Source organism: Pseudophryne corroboree, chromosome 10, assembly GCF_028390025.1.
Source record: "Pseudophryne corroboree isolate aPseCor3 chromosome 10, aPseCor3.hap2, whole genome shotgun sequence".
Classification (NCBI taxonomy): Eukaryota; Metazoa; Chordata; class Amphibia; order Anura; family Myobatrachidae; genus Pseudophryne; species Pseudophryne corroboree.
In genome coordinates, this window is record NC_086453.1 from 152274509 (window position 1) to 152299528 (window position 25020).

The following is a 25020-nucleotide window of genomic DNA, read 5'->3' on the forward strand; positions in this document are numbered from 1 at the left end:
GAAATTCCATCAACGTCGTCTGCCAAGGCCGATGCCCAATGTCATAGTACAGAGCATGTAAAATCCAAAACACCAAATATCAGTAAAAAAAGGACTCAAAAATCTAAAATAAAATTGTCGGAGAAGCGTAAACTTGCCAATATGCCATTTACCACACGGAGTGGCAAGGAACGGCTGAGGCCCTGGCCTATGTTCATGGCTAGTGGTTCAGCTTCACATGAGGATGGAAGCACTCAGACTCTCGCTAGAAAAATGAAAAGACTCAAGCTGGCAAAAGCACAGCAAAGAACTGTGCGGTCTTCGAAATCCCAAATCCACAAGGAGAGTCCAATTGTGTCGGTTGCGATGCCTGACCTTCCCAACACTGGACATGAAGAGCATGCGCCTTCCACCATTTGCACGCCCCCTGCAAGTGCTGGAAGGAGCACCCGCAGTCCAGTTCCTGATAGTCAGATTGAAGATGTCAGTGTTGAAGTACACCAGGATGAGGAGGATATGGGTGTTGCTGGCGCTGGGGAGGAAATTGACAAGGAGGATTCTGATGGTGAGGTGGTTTGTTTAAGTCAGGCACCCGGGGAGACACCTGTTGTCCGTGGGAGGAATATGGCCATTGACATGCCTGGTGAAAATACCAAAAAAATCAGCTCTTCGGTGTGGAAGTATTTCAACAGAAATGCGGACAACATTTGTCAAGCCGTGTGTTGCCTTTGTCAAGCTGTAATAAGTAGGGGTAAGGACGTTAACCACCTCGGAACATCCTCCCTTATACGTCACCTGCAGCGCATTCATAATAAGTCAGTGACAAGTTCAAAAACTTTGGGCGACAGCGGAAGCAGTCCACTGACCAGTAAATCCCTTCCTCTTGTACCCAAGCTCACGCAAACCACCCCACCAACTCCCTCAGTGTCAATTTCCTCCTTCCCCAGGAATGCCAATAGTCCTGCAGGCCATGTCACTGGCAATTCTGACGAGTCCTCTCCTGCCTGGGATTCCTCCGATGCATCCTTGCGTGTAACGCCTACTGCTGCTGGCGCTGCTGTTGTTGCTGCTGGGAGTCGATCGTCATCCCAGAGGGGAAGTCGGAAGACCACTTTTACTACTTCCACCAAGCAATTGACTGTCCAACAGTCCTTTGCGAGGAAGATGAAATATCACAGCAGTCATCCTGCTGCAAAGCGGATAACTGAGGCCTTGGCATCCTGGGTGGTGAGAAACGTGGTTCCGGTATCCATCATTACTGCAGAGCCAACTAGAGACTTGTTAGAGGTACTGTGTCCCCGGTACCAAATACCATCTAGGTTCCATTTCTCTAGGCAGGCGATACCGAAAATGTACACAGACCTCAGAAAAAGAGTCACCAGTGTCCTAAAAAATGCAGCTGTACCCAATGTCCACTTAACCACGGACATGGGGACAAGTGGAGCTGGGCAGGGTCAGGACTATATGACTGTGACAGCCCACTGGGTAGATGTATGGACTCCCGCCGCAAGAACAGCAGCGGCGGCACCAGTAGCAGCATCTCGCAAATGCCAACTCTTTCCTAGGCAGGCTACGCTTTGTATCACCGGTTTCCAGAATACGCGCACAGCTGAAAACCTCTTACGGCAACTGAGGAAGATCATCGCGGAATGGCTTACCCCAATTGGACTCTCCTGTGGATTTGTGGCATCGGACAACGCCAGCAATATTGTGTGTGCATTAAATATGGGCAAATTCCAGCACGTCCCATGTTTTGCACATACCTTGAATTTGGTGGTGCAGAATTATTTAAAAAACGAGAGGGGCGTGCAAGAGATGCTGTCGGTGGCCAGAAGAATTGCGGGACACTTTCGGCGTACAGGCACCACGTACAGAAGACTGGAGCACAACCAAAAACGCCTGAACCTGCCCTGCCATCATCTGAAGCAAGAAGTGGTAACGAGGTGGAATTCAACCCTATATATGCTTCAGAGGTTGGAGGAGCAGCAAAAGGCCATTCAAGCCTATACAATTGAGCACGATATAGGAGGTGGAATGCACCTGTCTCAAGCGCAGTGGAGAATGATTTCAACGTTGTGCAAGGTTCTGCTGCCCTTTGAACTTGCCACACGTGAAGTTAGTTCAGACACTGCCAGCCTGAGTCAGGTCATTCCCCTCATCAGGCTTTTGCAGAAGAAGCTGGAGACATTGAAGGAGGAGCTAACACAGAGCGATTCCGCTAGGCATGTGGGACTTGTGGATGGAGCCCTTAATTCGCTTAACAAGGATTCACGGGTGGTCAATCTGTTGAAATCAGAGCACTACATTTTGGCCACCGTGCTCGATCCTAGATTTAAAACCTACCTTGGATCTCTCTTTCCGGCAGACACAAGTCTGCTGGGGTTCAAAGACCTGCTGGTGAGAAAATTGTCAAGTCAAGCGGAACGCGACCTGTCAACATCTCCTCCTTCACATTCTCCCGCAACTGGGGGTGCGAGGAAAAGGCTCAGAATTCCGAGCCCATCCGCTGGCGGTGATGCAGGGCAGTCTGGAGCGACTGCTGATGCTGACATCTGGTCCGGACTGAAGGACCTGCCAACGATTACGGACATGTCGTCTACTGGCACTGCATATGATTCTCTCCCCATTGAAAGAATGGTGGAGGATTATATGAGTGACCGCATCCAAGTAGGCACGTCAGACAGTCCGTACTTATACTGGCAGGAAAAAGAGGCAATTTGGAGGCCCTTGCACAAACTGGCTTTATTCTACCTAAGTTGCCCTCCCACAAGTGTGTACTCTGAAAGAGTGTTTAGTGCCGCCGCTCACCTTGTCAGCAATCAGCGTACGAGGTTACTTCCAGAAAATGTGGAGAAGATGATGTTCATTAAAATGAATTATAATCAATTCCTCCGTGGAGACATTGACCAGCAGCAATTGCCTCCACAAAGTACACAGGGAGCTGAGATGGTGGATTCCAGTGGGGACGAATTGATAATCTGTGAGGAGGGGGATGTACACGGTGATATATTGGAGGATGATGATGAGGTGGACATCTTGCCTCTGTAGAGCCAGTTTGTGCAAGGAGAGATTAATTGCTTCTTTTTTGGTGGGGGTCCAAACCAACCCGTCATTTCAGTCACAGTCGTGTGGCAGACCCTGTCACTGAAATGATGGGTTGGTTAAAGTGTGCATGTCCTGTTTATACAACATAAGGGTGGGTGGGAGGGCCAAAGGACAATTCCATCTTGCACCTCTTTTTTCTTTCATTTTTCTTTGCGTCATGTGCTGTTTGGGGAGTGTTTTTTGGAAGGGCCATCCTGCGTGACACTGCAGTGCCACTCCTAGATGGGCCAGGTGTTTGTGTCGGCCACTAGGGTCGCTTAGCTTACTCACACAGCTACCTCATTGCGCCTCTTTTTTTCTTTGCGTCATGTGCTGTTTGGGGAGTATTTTTTGGAAGGGCCATCCTGCGTGACACTGCAGTGCCACTCCTAGATGGGCCAGGTGTTTGTGTCGGCCACTAGGGTCGCTTAGCTTACTCACACAGCTACCTCATTGCGCCTCTTTTTTTCTTTGCGTCATGTGCTGTTTGGGGAGTGTTTTTTGGAAGGGCCATCCTGCGTGACACTGCAGTGCCACTCCTAGATGGGCCAGGTGTTTGTGTCGGCCACTTGGGTCGCTTAGCTTAGTCATCCAGCGACCTCGGTGCAAATTTTAGGACTAAAAATAATATTGTGAGGTGTGAGGTGTTCAGAATAGACTGAAAATGAGTGGAAATTATGGTTTTTGAGGTTAATAATACTTTGGGATCAAAATGACCCCCAAATTCTATGATTTAAGCTGTTTTTTAGGGTTTTTTGAAAAAAACACCCGAATCCAAAACACACCCGAATCCGACAAAAAAAAATTCGGTGAGGTTTTGCCAAAACGCGGTCGAACCCAAAACACGGCCGCGGAACCGAACCCAAAACCAAAACACAAAACCCGAAAAATGTCAAGTGCACATCTCTAATACAGACACACACATGCCTCTTAACACATACGACTCTTTCACTTAAACACACATGCCTCTTTTACTTAAACACACATGCCTCTTTCACTTAAACACACATCTCACTTACAAATGCCTCTTTCTCTTCAACACACACATGCCTCTTTCACTTAAACAAACAAACATGCCTCTTAACACACATGCCTCTTTCACTTAAACACACACACGCACACCTCTTTCACATAAACACACAACTTTCCTTAAAAAAACACAGACATACACACACACCTCACTTAAAAACATGCACACACATAAACACAGTGCTGCCAACATTTATTAATGTCACCTCCAGCACCCAGCACTTCCTACAGGCACCACACATGCACAGTGCACCTTGAGGCAGGTGCTGCCAGTGCCTACCTCTACCTGTGGCTATCAGCCGGGATGGAGGCAGAGTCAGAGAGTGCTTCACCCGGCCAGCTCAATTTGAAGGACCTGGGAGGAGCTGTGCACTGGAGCTCTCCCTAGCTGCAGCCAGTGCCGGCTTCCTGGAGATACGAGGAGGCACTGACACAGCTCTGCTCCTCTGCCTAAAAAAATAATTCAGCAGCGGCAATGGATCAGCGGGCAGTGGGGGAGAGGTGCCCTCTTCAGGTCAAGAGCCCGGCGGCAGCTGACTCCACTGCCTCCCACAGTTCCGCCACTGAATGAATGTAATAATTGCATTTAGCAAAGTATCAGCAATAAAAGAGAAAATCTGCTGAGCATAAAACACTATTTTGCTGGGAACCAAGCATAAGTTTTGAAAAAGGAGATTTTAAACAGCTACAATTTTGCATTGATTTTGGAACACATAAATATTCCACGAAAAAGTAGAAACTAGATGCCATAAGATATTAAAATGCAAAACAAATTTTATGTCATAATTAATATATGAACTCTTTGGAGTTAACTTATGGAACAAAAAACTGCCGAGATGCAGTGAAAAGTCCTAGTGCTTCTGTTAGCAGTGATGCACTTAATTTTCTGACAAAGGGGGTGATTCAGATCTGATCGCTGGGCTGCTAAATTTGTTGTCCCTCGATCAGAAAGTCGCTGCCCAAGGGGAGTGTATATTCGCCTGTGCAGGTGTGTGATCCCATGTGTACGCCGTGCTAAAAATATCCCTCAGTCAGCGGACAGCTGCAAATCCGTTCGCACCACACTCACCATCGAATGATTTTGCCAGTGTGTGCAGTCTATGCGCAGCCCAGGACTTACTGTACTCCTACAGTGCAATGAGAACAGGCTGATCGGATCCAGAGAGCTGACGTCACATACCCTCCATGAAAACGATTGGGAACGCCTGCGTTTTCCTAGACACTCTCAAGAAACGGTCAGTTATCACCCACAAACGGCCTCTTCCTGCCAATCGGCATGCGAATGGCTTTGCGATTGAAATTTTCGCACCAGCCTGTTGCTGTTCGGTGATGCCTGTTGTTGTTTGACGACGAGCGTGCACATTGCGGTGCATATGCATGCGCAGTCTATCGATAATCGGCTGCTGTGCAAAAATGCACAGCAGCGATCAGGTCTGAATTGGGCCCAAAGTACATGAGTTTCTAGTGGAAGATGGTGAAGTTTGTACCAGCTAACAGCAGAAGTCATTAAAAAAATAAATAACAGGCAGAAGCTGAGAATGGTGAGAATTCACATGAACATGATGTTGTTTAGCTCTGGGAATGAGTGCCCGAAGCAACTCAGTTGGCTACGCTGTGAACCCACGACTTGGGGATTTCGACGTGCTTGCACCATCCTGAGGTGCGAGCAAAAATCCAACTTAACTAGTGACATAGTGCTAGTTGTGATCTCACTGTGTGTGCCAACCGCAGTAAGTTGGATGCCCCGGACATGCACTGAACATCCAGACATCCGCCTTACAGTCGCTGTAAAATACATCCCTCCCAACTTAAGGACCTGGGTGTGATGCAGACGAGACAGCTGAATAGCTCTGGACATTCTCGGAGCTAAACAACATTGCATTTAATTGAATTCCCCTCAATATGTACAATTTTCTGTCAGTAAGATAAAACTTTCTGAATAGGCCCAAGCCAGTTCTCGTTGTTCAGTGTGTACAGAGTGCACTAGTGAAAAGATTGATAGAAAAATAGTAATATTGTCAGGAATTCTCTAAATTTTGATTGATTAAAGAAAATCAAGATAGTTGAGCAGTTTTGGTGACATTCAACTACGGTAAAGCTATATCCACTGGGTACAAAAATCAGAAAATTAATTGTATCTATCCAATAAAATTATATTAATACAATTCTGAAGAACTCCCCCAATTCCCAAAATTGAACATTTTTATTTTGTAAAAAAGAAGTTGACAATTTAAGTTATTATTCAAAATATTTTCTATGGAATAGGTTGCTGGATTTCACAGATTCCTACTTGCTGCATGCCTTGCAGACTCCTGGGACCTACTGGAGAATTTCAAAGTTACACAGTATACAGTACACATTACATATAATAGAACTTCTATGGACACTGTGCACATTGGCCCTCATTCCGAGTTGTTCGCTCGGTATTTTTCATCGCATCGCAATGAAAATCCGCTTAGTACGCATGCGCAATGTTCGCACTGCGACTGCGCCAAGTAACTTTGCTATGTAGAAAGTAATTTTACTCACGGCTTTTTCATCGCTCCGGCGATCGTAATGTGATTGACAGGAAATGGGTGTTACTGGGCGGAAACACGGCGTTTCAGGGGCGTGTGGCTGAAAACGCTACCGTTTCCGGAAAAAACGCAGGAGTGGCCGGAGAAACGGTGGGAGTGCCTGGGCGAACGCTGGGTGTGTTTGTGACGTCAAACAGGAACGACAAGCACTGAACTGATCGCACAGGCAGAGTAAGTCTGAAGCTACTCTGAAACTGCTAAGTAGTTAGTAATCGCAATATTGCGAATACATCGGTCGCAATTTTAAGAAGCTAAGATTCACTCCCAGTAGGCGGCGGCTTAGCGTGTGTAACTCTGCTAAATTCGCCTTGCGACCGATCAACTCGGAATGAGGGCCTTTGTTCTAAATTCACAAAACATTTTACTTTATTAAATTTTGGCCAGGGATTAATACCAGGAGACTAGAACCAGCAAGGGTGAGATTTTTGCTCTTTTGATCCTTACTCGTGCCACTTCCATAGAAGATATCACATCTACTTAAACCTTTTAAGGCACTCAGCATGGCTTATCAATCTCGAGACATAATGACATGTCACTTAGTGCACTTTTAAGATTAGTTTATCTGAATGAACTTTCTGCAACTGTCCCTATCTCTTGCAAGAACAAAAGTTGACAATCTCAATCTTTTGACCATTTTCTAAAGTAGTTTTCCCTATCACATGAATTTCACAACTTGATTATGTTACTATAACCAGCGACCCACCACTTGAAGGTTCATTGCAATATCTTTATTACCATGTGGAGACAGTGAGGGTGACAAGTGCATCAAGGCCTTCTACAGCAATGTCAGCAGCAATCAAAATAGGGGTTTGTAATATGATGCAAGCATACCTCTGACTTGATTCAGAGTCACATGTCAAGCAGCTACATCTGTAGAAGGCAACGTAATCTGGAGAAGTAATTTCCTAATAGAAACATATAGGCTTCTCTTCACATTGTGCACTGAGAGGGCTCCAATCAGATCTCTCCCAGTGACGCATCACAGAAGGACTCCTGGGTCATAATCCCGGATGTCCTATATCTCAAAGGACAGCACTTTTCGGGATAGCTGTCCTTTGTGATTTTCTAGGTACACACCAGCATAATTAACGCCTATTTTTCGTATAGTTCGTCGCTCCCCCGCAGTGGCGCACGCAGGGGGATTTCTGAGTACCCAGAACCCCCCCCCCCACACACACACACCTGATCAGCAGAATCTCTTTTCTCAGAGATGGAGACATATCTCAACACTAACAGCGACCGCAATTGCAGTTGCCGCAGCAGTGAGCTCTGATCTGCAGAGCTCAGTTTCTGCAAGCCGCAGTGCATACGGAGGCACTGCTCCCGCTATGTCCATTCTGCACGTCCTCCCTTCTGCCACTGGTATTGTTTGTATGTTTGTATGTATGTATGTATGTATGTATGTATGTATGTATGTCCAGTAGCGTGTATGTGTGTGTGTCTGTATGTGTTGTGTAATGCATGTATTGTTCTTATGTCCAGTAGTCTGTGTGTGTATTGTGTCATTTATGTATTGTTCGTACTGTATGTCCGCCAGCCTGTGTGTGTGTTATGTAATGCATGTATTTTGTTTGTATGTACAGCAACCTACAGATGTGTCCACATACATCTTTGCTTTATCCCGCCATGTATGGCACAGTTTTGCATGCCATAGACTCAGATTTAGCCATGTCTTGTGATTTTTCTTAATTTGCTTCTTTAATATGTTACTTTATACCAGTGGTTTCCAAACTTTTTTGATTCACAGCGCCCTAGAACATCAGAATATCTTTCACGGCACCCCTAGGCCATAAATTTCTTATTGAGAAATTTAGAAAGAAATATTACATTAAGTAGATCGCGTTTATATGTCATCCTTAGTGTCAGTTGTGTGGTGAGGGACAAGATTTGCTTATGTTTGGCCACATATTTATGACTGGCAGCCACCAGCACTGGCTTTGCCTATTATATTAACCATGAATAATTTGAATTGGTCCTGGACCACCAACCCAGGGCACCCCTGTAAGTGTCCCGAGGCACCCCAGGGAGCCACGGCACACAGTTTGGGAACCTCTGCTTTATACATATTCTATTATGGCAAACAAAAATTGTAAAATTCATCCACTTGCTACTCATGAAAAACAGCTTAGCCGTGTTTTGCATGTTGTGCCAAATTTGTAAAAAAGTAAAGATGTAAGTTGACACATCTGTATGTGTGTGGTGTGTTATGTATGTATATGTGTGTATAATGTATATATGTATGTATGTGTGCGTGTGTGTTTTATATAGTTTGTGTGTTATATAGTGTGAGATATATATATATATATATATATATATATACTGTGTATATATATATACATATATATATATATATTAAATTGATATAGTGGGCAGTACGGATGAGGACAGCTGGCATTATATTTACTGCCACTGCCCTTGGAAAAAAAGCAAGGGCAGTGGCCTTTATATATTAGAGATGAGCGGGTTCGGTTCCTCGGAATCCGAACCCCCACGAACTTCACCCATTTTACACGGGTCCGAGGCATACTCGGATTCTCCTGTATGGCTCGGTTAACCCGAGCGCGCCCGAACGTCATCATCCCGCTGTCGGATTCTCGCGTGATTCCGATTCTATATAAGGAGCTGCGCGTCGCCGCCATTTTTCACTCGTGCATTGGAAATGATAGTGAGAGGATGTGGCTGGCGTCCTCTCACTTTGTTTCAGGGGGCTGCATATCTTTATTCTGGGGACCAGCAGTATTATAGGAGGAGTACAGTGCAGAGTTTTGCTGACCAGTGACCACCAGTATTATACGTTGTCTGCCTGAAAAACGCTCCATGTCTGTGCTCAGTGTGCTGCATATATCTGTTCTCACACTGCTTTATTGTGGGGACTGGGGACCAGCAGTATTATATAGGAGGAGTACAGTGCAGAGTTTTGCTGACCAGTGACCACCAGTATACGTTGTCTGCCTGAAAAACGCTCCATATCTGTGCTCAGTGTGCTGAATATATCTGTGCTCACACTGCTTTATTGTGGGGACTGGGGACCAGCAGTATTATATAGGAGGAGTACAGTGCAGAGTTTTGCTGACCAGTGACCACCAGTATTATACGTTCTCTGCCTGAAAAACGCTCCATATCTGTGCTCAGTGTGCTGCATATATCTGTGCTCATACTGCTTTATTGTGGGGACTGGGGACCAGCAGTATTATATAAGAGGAGTACAGTGCAGAGTTTTGCTGACCAGTGACCACCAGTATTATACGTTCTCTGCCTGAAAAACACTCCATATCTGTGCTGCATTGTAGTATATAGTAGGAGTACAGTGCATAATTTTGCTGACCACCAGTATATAATATATAGGAGTACGGTACAGAAGGCCACTGCTCTACCTACCTCTGTGTCGTCAAGTATACTATCCATCCATACCTGTGGTGCATTTCAGTTTTGCACAGTTTGCTGACCACCAGTATATAATATATAGCAGTACGGTACAGTAGGCCACTGCTCTACCTACCTCTGTGTCGTCAAGTATACTATCCATCCATACCTGTGGTGCATTTCAGTTTTGCACAGTTTGCTGACCACCAGTATATAATATATAGCAGTACGGTACAGTAGGCCACTGCTCTACCTACCTCTGTGTCGTCAAATATACTATCCATCCATACCTGTGGTGCATTTCAGTTTTGCACAGTTTGCTGACCACCAGTATATAATATATAGCAGTACGGTACAGTGGGCCACTGCTCTACCTACCTCTGTGTCGTCAAGTATACTATCCATCCATACCTGGGGTTCATTTAAGTTTTGCACAGTTTGCTGACCACCAGTATATAATATATAGCAGTACGGTACAGTAGACCACTGCTCTACCTACCTCTGTGTCATCAAGTATACTATCCATCCATACCTGTGGTGCATTTAAGTTTTGCACAGTTTGCTGACCACCAGTATATAATATATAGCAGTACGGTACAGCAGGCCACTGCTCTACCTACCTCTGTGTCGTCAAATATACTATCCATCCATACCTGTGGTGCATTTCAGTTTTGCACAGTTTGCTGACCACCAGTATATAATATATAGCAGTACGGTACAGTAGGCCACTGCTCTACCTACCTCTGTGTCGTCAAGTATACTATCCATCCATACCTGTGGTGCATTTAAGTTTTGCACAGTTTGCTGACCACCAGTATATAATATATAGCATTACGGTACAGTAGGCCACTGCTCTACCTACCTCTGTGTCGTCAAGTATACTATCCATCCATACCTGTGGTGCATTTCAGTTTTGCACAGTTTGCTGACCACCAGTATATAATATATAGCAGTACGGTACAGTAGGCCACTGCTCTACCTACCTCTGTGTCGTCAAGTATACTATCCATCCATACCTGTGGTGCATTTCAGTTTTGCACAGTTTGCTGACCACCAGTATATAATATATAGCAGTACGGTACAGTATGCCACTGCTCTACCTACCTCTGTGTCATCAAGTATACTATCCATCCATACCTGTGGTGCATTTCAGTTGTGCGCAGTATATATAGTAGTAGGCCATTGCTATTGATACTGGCATATAATTCCACACATTAAAAAATGGAGAACAAAAATGTGGAGGGTAAAATAGGGAAAGATCAAGATCCACTTCCACTTCGTGCTGAAGCTGCTGCCACTAGTCATGGCCGAGACGATGAAATGCCATCAACGTCGTCTGCCAAGGCCGATGCCCAATGTCATAGTAGAGAGCATGTAAAATCCAAAACACAAAAGTTCAGTAAAATGACCCAAAAATCAAAATTAAAAGCATCTGAGGAGAAGCGTAAACTTGCCAATATGCCATTTACGACACGGAGTGACAAGGAACGGCTGAGGCCCTGGCCTATGTTCATGGCTAGTGGTTCAGCTTCACATGAGGATGGAAGTACTCATCCTCTCGCTAGAAAAATGAAAAGACTTAAGCTGGCAAAATCACAGCAAAGAACTGTGCGTTCTTCAAAATCACAAATCCCCAAGGAGAGTCCAATTGTGTCGGCTGCGATGCCTGACCTTCCCAACACTGGACGGGTAGAGGTGGCGCCTTCCACCATTTGCACGTCCCCTGCAAGTGCTGGAAGGAGCACCCGCAGTCCAGTTCCTGATAGTCAAATTGAAGATGTCACTGTTGAAGTACACCAGGATGAGGATATGGGTGTTGCTGGCGCTGAGGAGGAAATTGACAAGGAGGATTCTGATGGTGAGGTGGTTTGTTTAAGTCAGGCACCCGGGGAGACACCTGTTGTCCGTGGGACGAATATGGCCATTGACATGCCTGGTCAAATTACAAAAAAAATCACCTCTTCGGTGTGGAATTATTTTAACACAAATGCGGACAACAGGTGTCAAGCCGTGTGTTGCCTTTGTCAAGCTGTAATAAGTAGGGGTAAGGACGTTAACCACCTCGGAACATCCTCCCTTATACGTCACCTGCAGCGCATTCATCATAAGTCAGTGACAAGTTCAAAAACTTTGGATTACAGAGGAAGCAGTCCACTGACCAGTAAATCCCTTCCTCTTGTAACCAAGCTCCTGCAAACCACACCACCAACTCCCTCAGTGTCAATTTCCTCCTTACACAGGAAAGCCAATAGTCCTGCAGGCCATGTCACTGGCAAGTCTGACGAGTCCTCTCCTGCCTGGGATTCCTCCGATGCATCCTTGAGTGTAACGCCTACTGCTGCTGGCGCTGCTGTTGTTGCTGCTGGGAGTCGATCGTCATCCCAGAGGGGAAGTCGGAAGACCACTTGTACTACTTCCAGTAAGCAATTGACTGTCCAACAGTCCTTTGCGAGGAAGATGAAATATCACAGCAGTCATCCTGCTGCATAGCGGATAACTCAGGCCTTGGCAGCCTGGGCGGTGAGAAACGTGTTTCCGGTATCCACCGTTAATTCACAGGCAACTACAGACTTGTCTGAGATACTGTGTCCCCGGTACCAAATACCATCTAGGTTCCATTTCTCTAGGCAGGCGATACCGAAAATGTACACAGACCTCAGAAAAAGAGTCACCAGTGTCCTAAAAAATGCAGTTGTACTCAATGTCCACTTAACCACGGACATGTGAACATGTGGAGCAGGGCAGACTCAGGACTATATGACTGTGACAGCCCACTGGGTAGATGTATTGCCTCCCGCAGCAAGAACAGCAGCGGCGGCACCAGTAGCAGCATCTCGCAAACGCCAACTCATTCCTAGGCAGGCTACACTTTGTGTCACCGCTTTCCAGAAGAGGCACACAGCTGACAACATCTTACGGAAACTGAGGAACATCATCGCAGAATGGCTTACCCCAAATGGACTCTCCTGGGGATTTGTGACATCAGACAACGCCAGCAATATTGTGCGTGCATTACATCTGGGCAAATTCCAGCACGTCCCATGTTTTGCACATACATTGAATTTGGTAGTGCAGAATTATTTAAAAAACGACAGGGGCGTGCAAGAGATGCTGTCGGTGGCCCAAAGAATTGCGGGCCACTTTCAGCATTCAGCCACCGCGTGCCGAAGACTGGAGCACCAGCAAACACTCCTGAACCTGCTCTGCCATCATCTGAAGCAAGAGGTGGTAACGAGGTGGAATTTAACCCTCTATATGCTTCAGAGGATGGAGGAGCAGCAAAAGTCCATTCAAGCCTATACATCTGCCTACGATATAGGCAAAGGAGGGGGAATGCACCTGACTCAAGCGCAGTGGAGAATGATTTCAACGTTGTGCAAGGTTCTGCAACCCTTTGAACTTGCCACACGTGAAGTCAGTTCAGACACTGCCAGCCTGAGTCAGGTCATTCCCCTCATCAGGCTTTTGCAGAAGAAGCTGGAGAGATTGAAGGAGGAGCTAAAACAGAGCGATTCCGCTAGGCATATGGGACTTGTGGATGGAGCCCTTAATTCGCTTAACCAGGATTCACGGGTGGTCAATCTGTTGAAATCAGAGCACTACATTTTGGCCACCGTGCTCGATCCTAGATTTAAAACCTACGTTGTATCTCTCTTTCCGGCAGACACAAGTCTGCAGAGGTTCAAAGACCTGTTGGTGAGAAAATTGCCAAGTCAAGCGGAACGTGACCCGTCAACAGCTCCTCCTTCACATTCTCCCGCAACTCGGGGTGCGAGGAAAAGGCTAAGAATTCCGAGCCCACCCGCTGGCGGTGATGCAGGGCAGTCTGGAGCGAGTGCTGACATCTGGTCCTGACTGAAGGACCTGCCAACGATTACTGACATGTCGTCTACTGTCACTGCATATGATTCTCTCACCATTGAAAGAATGGTGGAGGATTATATGAGTGACCGCATCCAAGTAGGCACGTCAGACAGTCCGTACGTATACTGGCAGGAAAAAGAGGCAATTTGGAGGCCCTTGCACAAACTGGCTTTATTTTACCTAAGTTGCCCACCCTCCAGTGTGTACTCCGAAAGAGTGTTTAGTGCAGCCGCTCACCTTGTCAGCAATCGGCGTACGAGGTTACTTCCAGAAAATGTGGAGAAGATGATGTTCATTAAAATGAATTATAATCAATTCCTCCGTGGAGACATTCACCAGCAATTGCCTCCAGAAAGTACACAGGGACCTGAGATGGTGGATTCCAGTGGGGATGAATTAATAATCTGTGAGGAGGGGGATGTACACAGTGAAAGGGGTGAGGAATCGGACGATGAGGAGGAGGTGGACATCTTGCCTCTGTAGAGCCAGTTTGTGCAAGGAGAGATTGATTGCTTCTTTTTTGGTGGGAGCCCAAACCAACCAGTCATTTCAGTCACAGTTGTGTGGCAGACCCTGTCGCTGAAATGATGGGTTTGTTAAAGTGTGCATGTCCTGTTTATACAACATATGGGTGGGTGGGAGGGCCCAAGGGTGGGTGGGAGGGCCCAAGGACAATTCCATCTTGCACCTCTTTTTTCTTTCATTTTTCTTTGCATCATGTGCTGTTTGGGGACTATTTTTTGAAGTGCCATCCTGCCTGACACTGCAGTGCCACTCCTAGATGGGCCAGGTGTTTGTGTCAGCCACTTGGGTCACTTAGCTTAGTCATCCAGCGACCTCGGTGCAAATTTTAGGATTATAAATAATATTGTGAGGTGTGAGGTGTTCAGAATAGACTGAAAATGAGTGGAAATTATGGTTATTGAGGTTAATAATACTATGGGATCAAAATGACCCCCAAATTCTATGATTTAAGCTGTTTTTGAGGGGTTTTTGTAAAAAACACCCGAATCCAAAACACACCCGAATCCGCCAAAAAAATTTCAGGGAGGTTTTGCCAAAACGCATCCGAATCCAAAACACGGCCGCGGAACCGAATCCAAAACCAAAACACAAAACTCGAAAAATGTCCGGTGCACATCACTAAATATAGAAACCCCCCCTAATAAATCCTGTGTTTGCCCCTGCCATGGAAAAGTGGGCACCGCTTCCATATTCCTAGTAAAGTGGGTACAATGGGGAGATAAATACAGTGAATCCACAGTCCCTGCACACGGGTGGGCTGATGATGTGATTCTATGCTAATTGCATCATTTTAGCCCAACCCCCTGTACAAATATGCACCAATCGTGGCATTTCCTGCAATGAGTTGGCAGGGCCTTATGACATAATTCTTCAGGCCCCACCCCTATCACCACTCACCTGCTTCTCGCCTCCGGGCATCTCCCAGAGAGGAAATCGTCTCTATAGGTAAGTATGTATGTACCCGATAAGTGGCATTCTAAATGTGATGCAGGGTTTACAAATATCTGGATTCAAAAATATCATCAATACTGGAACGGTCATAGTAGTACATCATGCTGGACACACCCACATGCATCTCCTGCTGATCCTATTCAATTTGCTGTCATAATAGTCTCCCCTATCTGGATTTAAGCCACAGACAAAGTATTGATCTGTGCTTGTACTGTATATTTAACTAAAGTCAAACAATGTTTTATGTTCCAACATTACAATACACTCGTATAGGTGTATACTATTTCGAATCAGCCTCCATTCCCTGAAAATTACTGTATATTTCTTTATACAGTATAAGACAAATCTGATCAGAGGCAGAACTCTGGGAGGCAACGTAGTCATCTGCCGCCGGGCTCCTGCTCTGAAGGGGGCACCTCTCCTCCCATTCTGTGACACTATTGAATTAAGTTAATTGAGAGCTGCTGCTGCTGTCTTTTCAGTGTCCGACTTCCTCACTGGTCCCTGCACCTTACAAATCACACCCTCTTTACTATACTGAATATACACATTTTACAAGTGTCACACCCAGGATTAGAAACCACAACCTATTACACTGGAATCAGTCACTTTACTGATGAAGCTATTTGCTCCTGTATAGGAAATATGAGAATTTTAACTATATGAAGATACTTCTCTGACAATTACACGTAACTTCTACTTCATATAGTTAGAATTCTCATAACTCCATCAGTAAAGTGTCTGCTGTTAGTGTAACAGGTCATGGTTCTAATCCTGGGTATGACTGCTAAGAAAGGTGTGATTTAAAATAAAAGACAATTAAATGTATAAATACAGTATATACATTTTTTTCAGAACACACGCACACATACATACATACATACATACATACATACATATATTTATCTTAATATAGGAAATAGGGGGGCACCAATATTTATCTTGCTTCCGGGCAACTGGGACGAACTTACACCACTGAATCTGATCATTGGACTGACAACATTTTATGGTGCCCATACACTTGTGAGATAATCGGTGCTAACCTTCGATTTAGACCGGATCTGTGAGAGAAATCGGGGGATTGTATGCACATTTTAGGTACCTTGTGATGCGATGTGTGGGCACGCCGGTCGAATCTCGCGTCTCAAGATATTATGTGCTGCACTTAATATTTATCGAATCGCAGTGCGATCGCATGTGTTTTTTTTTAAAACACATGCAATATATCGCACTGTGATGTGGGATGGGCACCCGCCGGGAGCGGCCAGACACCGCTCCCACTCGGCAGTGACGTGCCCATCACGTGATTACCATGCAATCTATCGCATGATAATCACTTTGGCAGTTCAGGTGCGATTTCCACGCACCTGAACTGCCGGTGCGATGCCCGCGATGTCGCGTCGTGGGGCATCGCACAAGTGTATGGGCAATATAATACCCCTTTCACACAGCCCAAAATTTCCTGGGTTAAAACACATGAACGCGCATCAACCCGGGAAATTTCTCAGTGTGAAAGGGTACAGGGACAAAAACCCGGGATTTCTGTCCCCGCATTTCAACCCTGCAATCGACCAGGGTTGGTCCCGGGATGTTCTCTGGAACCTGGACAGTGTGAATGGTGCAGGGACATGTCCCACCTTCCCGGATTGCCTCTGCTGATGCTAATTGGCTTTTCAGGGCACTTCCTGGTCTTGTGTTTTTTCTGAGACGCCCATTTTCTGAAAATGCAGGGCCATCCCGGGTTCAGTATGAAAGGTGCAGACCCGGGATGTCTCGGCTCCAAATGCTGGTATAAACGGGCCCAGCCCGGGAATGTCCCAGCATGAGCCCGTGGCAGAATTCCCGGGTTTAGGCCCTGCATTTCTGGTGTGAAAGGGGTATTAGACATAAAATAAAAAAACGTACAGCATTACTCTGTCTTACTTGCATATCAATCAATCAATCAATCAATCAATCAATCTATATATATATATATATATATATATATATAAAAACGGATGTATGTATGTTCCAGCATAACTCTGGAATGCCTGGAGCAATTTACACCAAACTTGGTACACATATCACATACAATCTGGAGACAAATACTGTGGGGGTAAGACACCCCTAGCACTTCTTGGGTTGGGGTGGGAAGGGAGTGACATGTAAAAATCCATAGTTTTCAGCATTACACTGGAATGTCTGGAGCAATTTACACCAAACCTCGTACACATATGACTTACAATTTGGAAAAAAATACTGTGGGGGTAAGACACTCCTAGCACCCCTAGGGGTGGGGGTGGGAAGGGAGTGACATGTTAAAATCCATAGTTTTCAACATAACTCTGGAATGCCTGGAGCAATTTACACCAAACCTCGTACACATATGACTTACGATCTGGAAAAAAATACTGTGGGGGTTAGACACCCCTAGCACCCCTAGGGATGGGGGTGGGAAGTGGGTGACATGTAAAAATCCATAGTTTTCGGGGTCGCGGAGATGAATAGTGACACTCCTGATGCCGTTTAAGTCCAAGTTCAGCCCCCATGGGGGGTGAGAAGGGGTAAAAAATAAAATGTCCAAAATGACCGACATTAGTGTCAATTAAAGCTGGTATATAGCCCAGAGGCCCATTACATAGTGACCCCTGGGGGAACAGCTCCCGCATAGACTATACCCGGCTCGGGTTATGAAACAATGACAGCAGTAGGCAGTGTGTGAAGGGCCTGGGGGTGGGGTATGAGGCAGCCCTGCTGGTGCTGCTTCCACACTTACCCACATTAACAGGCTCTCACACAGATCCACCCGGTTCAGGCTCTCCACGTTTAACATCCTTCCTCCACTCCGCTACTCTCTTTCCACCAACTAATCTGCAGCAGCGCGATGCAGCTCCGTCCCTTACTACACAGCGGCAGCGATGATAAATCGCATCAGGGTCGCTGCTCCCTGTGACCACCCCCCGGCACAGCCGCCACCGCTATAACTACTACTGTCACTGTACAGGCCACTGACACCGGGGGCATGGTGGCACCGCTCCTGGGTAACGCAGATGTCTCCCCACCGGTGTACCTGGCGCTGGCTGCTGTGTCCGGCTTGGGGAGGGGGTGATCCCAGGAGGTTCCCAGCAGCGGGCATCCCCTCCGTCTCTGGGCTGCTCCCTCCGGGTGCTGCTGGCTGCTGCCTTGCTGGGGGATGGGGGTGGTCTTAGTTTACCAGGAAGTCCTTCAAAATTAAAGTTATATGCACGGAAATATTGGAAATTCCATAGCGAAGCACGGATATTCAGCTAGCATACTATGGGGTACATTTACTAAGCAGTGATAAGAGCAGAGAAGTGAGCCAGTGGAGAAATTTCCCCATTAACCAATCAGCAGCTCTGTATCATTTTATAGTATGCAAATTATAGATGTTACTTCAATGCTGATTGGTTGCCATGGGCAACTTCTCCACTGGCTCACTTCTCCGCTCTTATCACTGCTTAGTAAATGTACCCCTATATTTACAAACATTTAGCTTATGAATTATTTCAACATTCCGGTTAGATATTAGCTGGATTTTTAATGGTTAAACACATTATTTCCATATCTTCTTTAATTGAGCTGTTCAAAGAGGCTATTATGTAATAAGAAAGAAGGAGAAACAACTTACATAGCACTTTTTCCTAAAACAATACCTCACTCAAGTCTATATACATAAAATATGAGCATTACACATTTGGATGTCTCCCCTTGTAACCAAAAAGTCAGGGTATTATTAAAAACGAAACATAACAAAACACCTCAACATTTCAAATGAATTCCAGTCCGCACTTATACAGAACAGACGGCAATGCAGCATATCATATTCAGCTATTTGTGGCCAGGGCCGGTTCTAGACCTTGTGGCACCCATGGCGAAAGTTTCCTTTGGCAAACCCCCCCCCAACAGGCAAAAAAGACTTAGTGCGCGCCTCAGGGAAAATAAGGGCGTGGCTTCATAGGGAAGGGGGTGGTGGTCCGTTATGACCCCTGTAATTGTGTCCCCTGTAGCTGTGCCTGTGCCTCCTGTAGAGTTGTGCCCCCTGTAGCTGTGCCCCAGTAGATTTTCCCCCTGTAGTTTTGCCCCCTGTAGCTATGCCCTCAGTAGTTGTGCCCCCAGTAGTTTTGTCCCCTGTAGCTGTGCCCCCAGTAGATTTTCCCTTGTAGCTGTGCCCCTAGTAGTTGTGCCCTCAGTAGTTTTGCCCTCAGTAGTTGTGCCCCCAGTAGTTTTGTCCCCTGTAGCTGTGCCCTCAGTAGTTGTGTCCTCAGTAGTTTTGCCCCCTGTAGCTGTGCCCTCAGTAGTTGTGCCCCCAGTAGCTTTGACCCCTGTAGCTGTGCCCCCATTAGTTTTACCCTTGTAGCTGTGCCCCTAGTAGTTGTGCCCTCAGTAGTTTTGCCCCCTGTAGCTGTGCCCTCAGTACATGTGCCCCCAGTAGTTTTGCCCCTGTAGTTGTGCCCCCAGTAGTTGTGCCCTCAGTACATGTGCACCCAGTAGTTTTGCCCCCTGTAGCTGTGCCCTCAGTAGATGTGCCCCCAGTAGTTTTACCCTTGTAGCTGTGCCCCTAGTAGTTGTGCCCTCAGTAGTTTTGCCCCCTGTAGCTGTGCCCTCAGTACATGTGCCCCCAGTAGTTTTGCCCCTGTAGTTGTGCCCCCAGTAGCTGTGCCCTCAGTACATGTGCACCCTGTAGTTTTGCCCCCTGTAGCTGTGCCCTCAGTAGATGTGCCCCCAGTAGTTTTGCCCCCCAGTAGCTTTGCCCCTGTAGCTGTGCCCTCAATACATGTGCCCCCAGTAGTTTTGCCCCCTGTAGCTGTGCTCTCAGTACATGTGCCCCCAGTAGTTTTACCCCCTGTAGATGTGCCCCTAGTAGATGCTTACTTAACAAACAAAAAATAAAAAAATAAAAATAGTCACCAGCCCCACTCCTTCTTCCCCACCACTGCTGCTGCTGTCATCCGTCTCCTCGGATCTATGGGAGACGTCATGACATCTCTCCCATAGCGCCGCACACTGCACAGATACTAGAAGTCAATTATGACCTCTATCACCAGCAGCCGCTCCCACAATTCCGTGCGGTGTGCAATGATGTGAGGCGCACCACACGGCATCACGTTGCCACGGTTGCCATGGCAGCGACGGCAGCGCCCTCAGGACAGTGGTGCTCTGGGCAAAAAGCCTGCTGGCCCGTGGCAAGAGCCGCTACTGTTTGTGGCATTGGGGAAGCCCATGTAAGAGCTTTATTCAGTGCTAAGTTAAATCGGGAAAGTGAGAGGGCATTTTTATTAAAATATATTTCTGAGGAGCTTTTTTGTGTTTAATGGAGGGTGGTGAGCTCTATTTAAAGAGCACAAACATTGTTTGCAATTTCTTTCTTACCTTTCTGGCATGTGAGTAGAATGTTTACACTTATACATATGTTATGGAAAAAGGGAAAATGGCGCCCAGAGATAAGAAATACCCTTACAGCTAAAATGTTCCTTAAAAGGTTTCACAATCAATATTGAACAAGTTTTTTTAAAACATGTAATGGACTGTTCTTTCATAAAAATTTATTAAAAAATTAAACAAAAGCATGATATGTGTCCATCATTTTTACATAGACATTATGATATAGTTTCTCCTATAGTAATCCGTCAATAGGATGTAGAAGAATGTAGGCAACTTTCTGCTGTGTCTTTATTCTTCCTCATACAATATTCGGAGATAACATCAAAAGCAAAATGGTAACCCAACGCGTTTCATCTAATGAATATACTTCATCAGGGGTGCATCTAAAAAGTTATAGGACAACTATTCAGTGCATTATAATTTTACATATAAAAATACAAACAGTCCAGAAAGCAAGGATGGGCAAGACATGATGAAACAAAACAAGGAGTGATCATTAACAGTCAGCAAAATTTATGTAAACATAAAAAAAGCATTAGAAAAAAAAGGCAATTGCGATCCATATACAACACAATTCAATTGGACATCTGACATACCTTAGATAGCAACGTCTATCAGAAAAAATGAACCTAGACCGCTGGCCAAGATAGTTCATACAGGGGTTTTAAAGCATCATTGAGGCAGAATATAGAGGCATCAATTCAGCCTAATTTAGAACATAATTAGTTCTTAATGAGGTCGTGTATCTAAACATCACGGAACATTTCTTAAGGTTAGATAGTGCACCACATACCTCGTATATCTAGAAATTCTGATTTCATAAAAGCTCCAATATGAAAAACATTCGTATGAAAGATGGAATCAGCAACTTCATGCAAGAAAGGGGGGGGGACCTGGTGAGTTAATTACCATTAATTAATATCCAACCTTATCATAATGAAAGATATATGGGGGGAAAATGGCCTGCTCTTAGAGGCAACTCTCATTATAGCCCACTGGTATGGAGAACAACCTCTTATCAGGGGTATTTTAGCTAGTCTAACATAAGGATTATTTAATATGATGTTACTATTAAGTACCATAGCCTTAATTCAAAATTATCAACAGGCATATTTTACCACTTTTTTCTCTTTTCTCTTGATAAGGTTTCTAACAGTTTTAATCAGGGGTATATTGTTAAATACTTCTATATAAAGAACATGTAGTTGTGTACCTACAAATTATCAGTATGGTATCCAACCATTGATGCAATAAGTATATTCATTTTTTGAAACCCACGTACACAGTCTATAATAACAACATACCTCTTGGGTCAATTATGGATGAAAAATGCAGATACAAATACAAGGTCCTTATAATTTCATATGGATATGGAACCTGAAGAGTAAATTACATAGCAACAATTAGGACCTATATTCGGTTAGTCCTAATAGGAATACACATATATATAATCCCTCTAATAGGATCCACATGGCCAAGGAGTGTATATACACAGACAAAAAGAACTATAGGGTGCTTACAAATTAACTAACCGCAAATGGACAGCTAGTGGAGATAATACTATGAGCACATAATTATGTAGTGAAGCATAAAAATATAATTATAAACATATGTGTCCATTTGTTACAAATAATAAGAACACATTAATGCAAAGTAGGGGAAAATTCCAAAATCACATTGAACTAAACAGAGCCTTATTCAGAATGTCATGGGGAAAAGACCTTACCTTTCACTAGACAGTCAGCAGTGATCCAGCATCCATGCAATGAAGCATGGGAACTGGAAACATGCTTATATAGGGGGAAGCCAAATGATCTCACTTCCCTCCCCAGTTTGATTGGTGCTTCAATTATCTATAAATAGATCCTTAATAGTGCCTAATTAGATTAATAATATGTGGATGTATTAAAAAGTGTATAAATCCTTAATAGGTATTTATAAAATGTGCTGCATCTAGCTTAATTAATTAAATTACCCATAATTCCCTATTAACTATATGTGTTAGAAAAGATATTGAGTGACAATTTACCGAACCAGTCGGAAAAAATGAGGGCGGGACGTATAGTTTAACATTGTTCCTGCTTATTAAAACTATGGTCTAAATATATACCAACTCTTAGGGCATAAAGAATTCCCCTCACTACCCAAAGTAGCATTGATTACGTGGTGTGTTTTTCTTTTTCTTTTTTCTTTTTTATCACACGGGCGCTGGAGCCAAAGACACTGTTCTCTGGCGCCGCAGGATGTTTACAGTCCGAGATGTCAGGGAAGGCCGTTCCCGTCATGTGATCGCATCACGTGATCGGAGGACGCTGGAACGGAGAGCGGCTTGTGCTCCAGCTCCATAGTGACCAACACGTCACACCTCCTACAGAGGAGTTTAATTATATGATCCGGTCACATGATCCAATCTACTGGGGCAGCACTGAATTTAAACAGTACAATTTAAGTTTTTAAGTATTAAACAAATATATGTGAACTATTAAGTGAGTTTAATAAGGTTACTAAAAATGAGCAAATTTTGCTATGGCGCTGATTATTTTATTAAATACAGAATAAACTCTTATTATTATAACATATAAACTCCCTATTAGTGATTTATAATAATTACAATCTTAGTACTCAAAGATATAGACAAATGGGTTAACTTTACCTAAATTATGATTACAAAGTACTATTAGAGTACTCATTTAAAAAATATATGGCTTTTAACATTCATAATGAACAAGGCTCAGTTTTTACATAGTAAGGGTGTTTTGTACATTTTACATATTGTTCAGTACACAAACAAATTGTTTATAGAGTTTCAGAATAGTCTTAAAGTGGTACACTACTGAAATATATTACCTAAACATCCCCCACCGATTGACCCTTAATATTGACTCTGGGAGTGTCCAGCCAAAGCCCAATGAAATGGACTAGAAACCTGGTAACTACACTTACATTAATATATGATACTCAAGAAAAAGAAAAAAAAGAGACAAGAGAAGAACAAGGGGGAAAAAATGAAGGCATAGATCTACTCCCTATAAAAAGCAAGTCATATCTATGTTCTCAATAAGCCCGTTCGGAATAAAAGTGTTCAGAGTATAGATCCAATAAGATTCTCTCTGGGCCAAATATAGATCTCTGTCGCCTCCCCTTTTATTTTCTTGAATATGATCAACAACTGTAAACGTTAGACCCTGGATATCCGAATTGTGATATTCCTAGAAATGTCTAGGAAGACTGTGATTTTGGACTTTATTTCTGATATTTCTTAAATGTTCTTGATAGTGATGAGCGGGTTCGGTTCCTCGGGATCCGAACCCCCCGAACTTCACCCATTTTACACAGTTCCGAGGCAGCCTCGGATCTTCCCGCCTTGCTCGGTTAACCCGAGCGTGCCCGAACGTCATCATCCCGCTGTCGGATTTTCGCGAGATTTGTATTCTATATAAGAAGCCGTGCGTTGCCGCCATTTTCACTCATGCATTGGAGATGATAGCGAGAGGACGTGCAGCGTTCTCTCAGTTTCTGTGTTCAGTGTGCTGCAAATATCTGCTCAGTGTGCTGCAAATATCTGTGCTCAGTGTGCTGCAAATATCTGTGCTCAGTGTGCTTGCAAATATCTGTGCTCAGTGTGCTGAAAATATCTACGTTCTCTGCCTGAAAAACGCTACATATCTGTGCTGCATTGTAGTATATAGTAGGAGGACAGTGCAGAATTTTGCTGACCACCAGTATATATATATAGCAGTACGGTACAGTAGTCCACTGCTCTACCTCTGTGTCTTCAAGAATACTATCCATCCATACCTGTGCTGCATTTTAGTTGTGCACAGAATATATAGTAGGAGGACAGTGCAGAATGTTGCTGACCACCAGTATATATATAGCAGTACGGTACAGTAGTCCACTGCTCTACCTCTGTGTCGTCAAGTATACTATGCATCCATACCTGTGCTGCATTTTAGTTGTGCGCAGTATATAGTAGGAGGGGACAGTGCAGAATGTTGCTGTGACCACCAGTATATATATATAGCAGTACGGTACAGTAGTCCACTGCTCTACCTCTGTGTCGTCAAGTATACTATGCATCCATACCTGTGCTGCATTTTAGTTGTGCGCAGTATATAGTAGGAGGGGACAGTGCAGAATGTTGCTGTGACCACCAGTATATATATATAGCAGTATGGTACAGTAGTCCACTGCTCTACCTCTGTGTCGTCAAGTATACTATCCATCCATACCTGTGCTGCATTTTAGTTGTGCGCAGTATATAGTA

The 25020-nt window shown here is 44.7% G+C and overlaps 1 long non-coding RNA gene across 1 annotated transcript; it reads right to left on the bottom strand.

Moving 5' to 3' along the window:
* Positions 1–21202: 21202 nt before the first annotated feature.
* On the bottom strand, positions 21203–23018 carry LOC134965106 (uncharacterized). The gene is made up of 3 exons (XR_010188319.1): positions 22917–23018; positions 22058–22130; positions 21203–21459 (listed from the first exon to the last, which is right to left on the bottom strand). It is a non-coding gene; the product is annotated as an uncharacterized LOC134965106 (long non-coding RNA).
* Positions 23019–25020: the final 2002 nt, after the last annotated feature.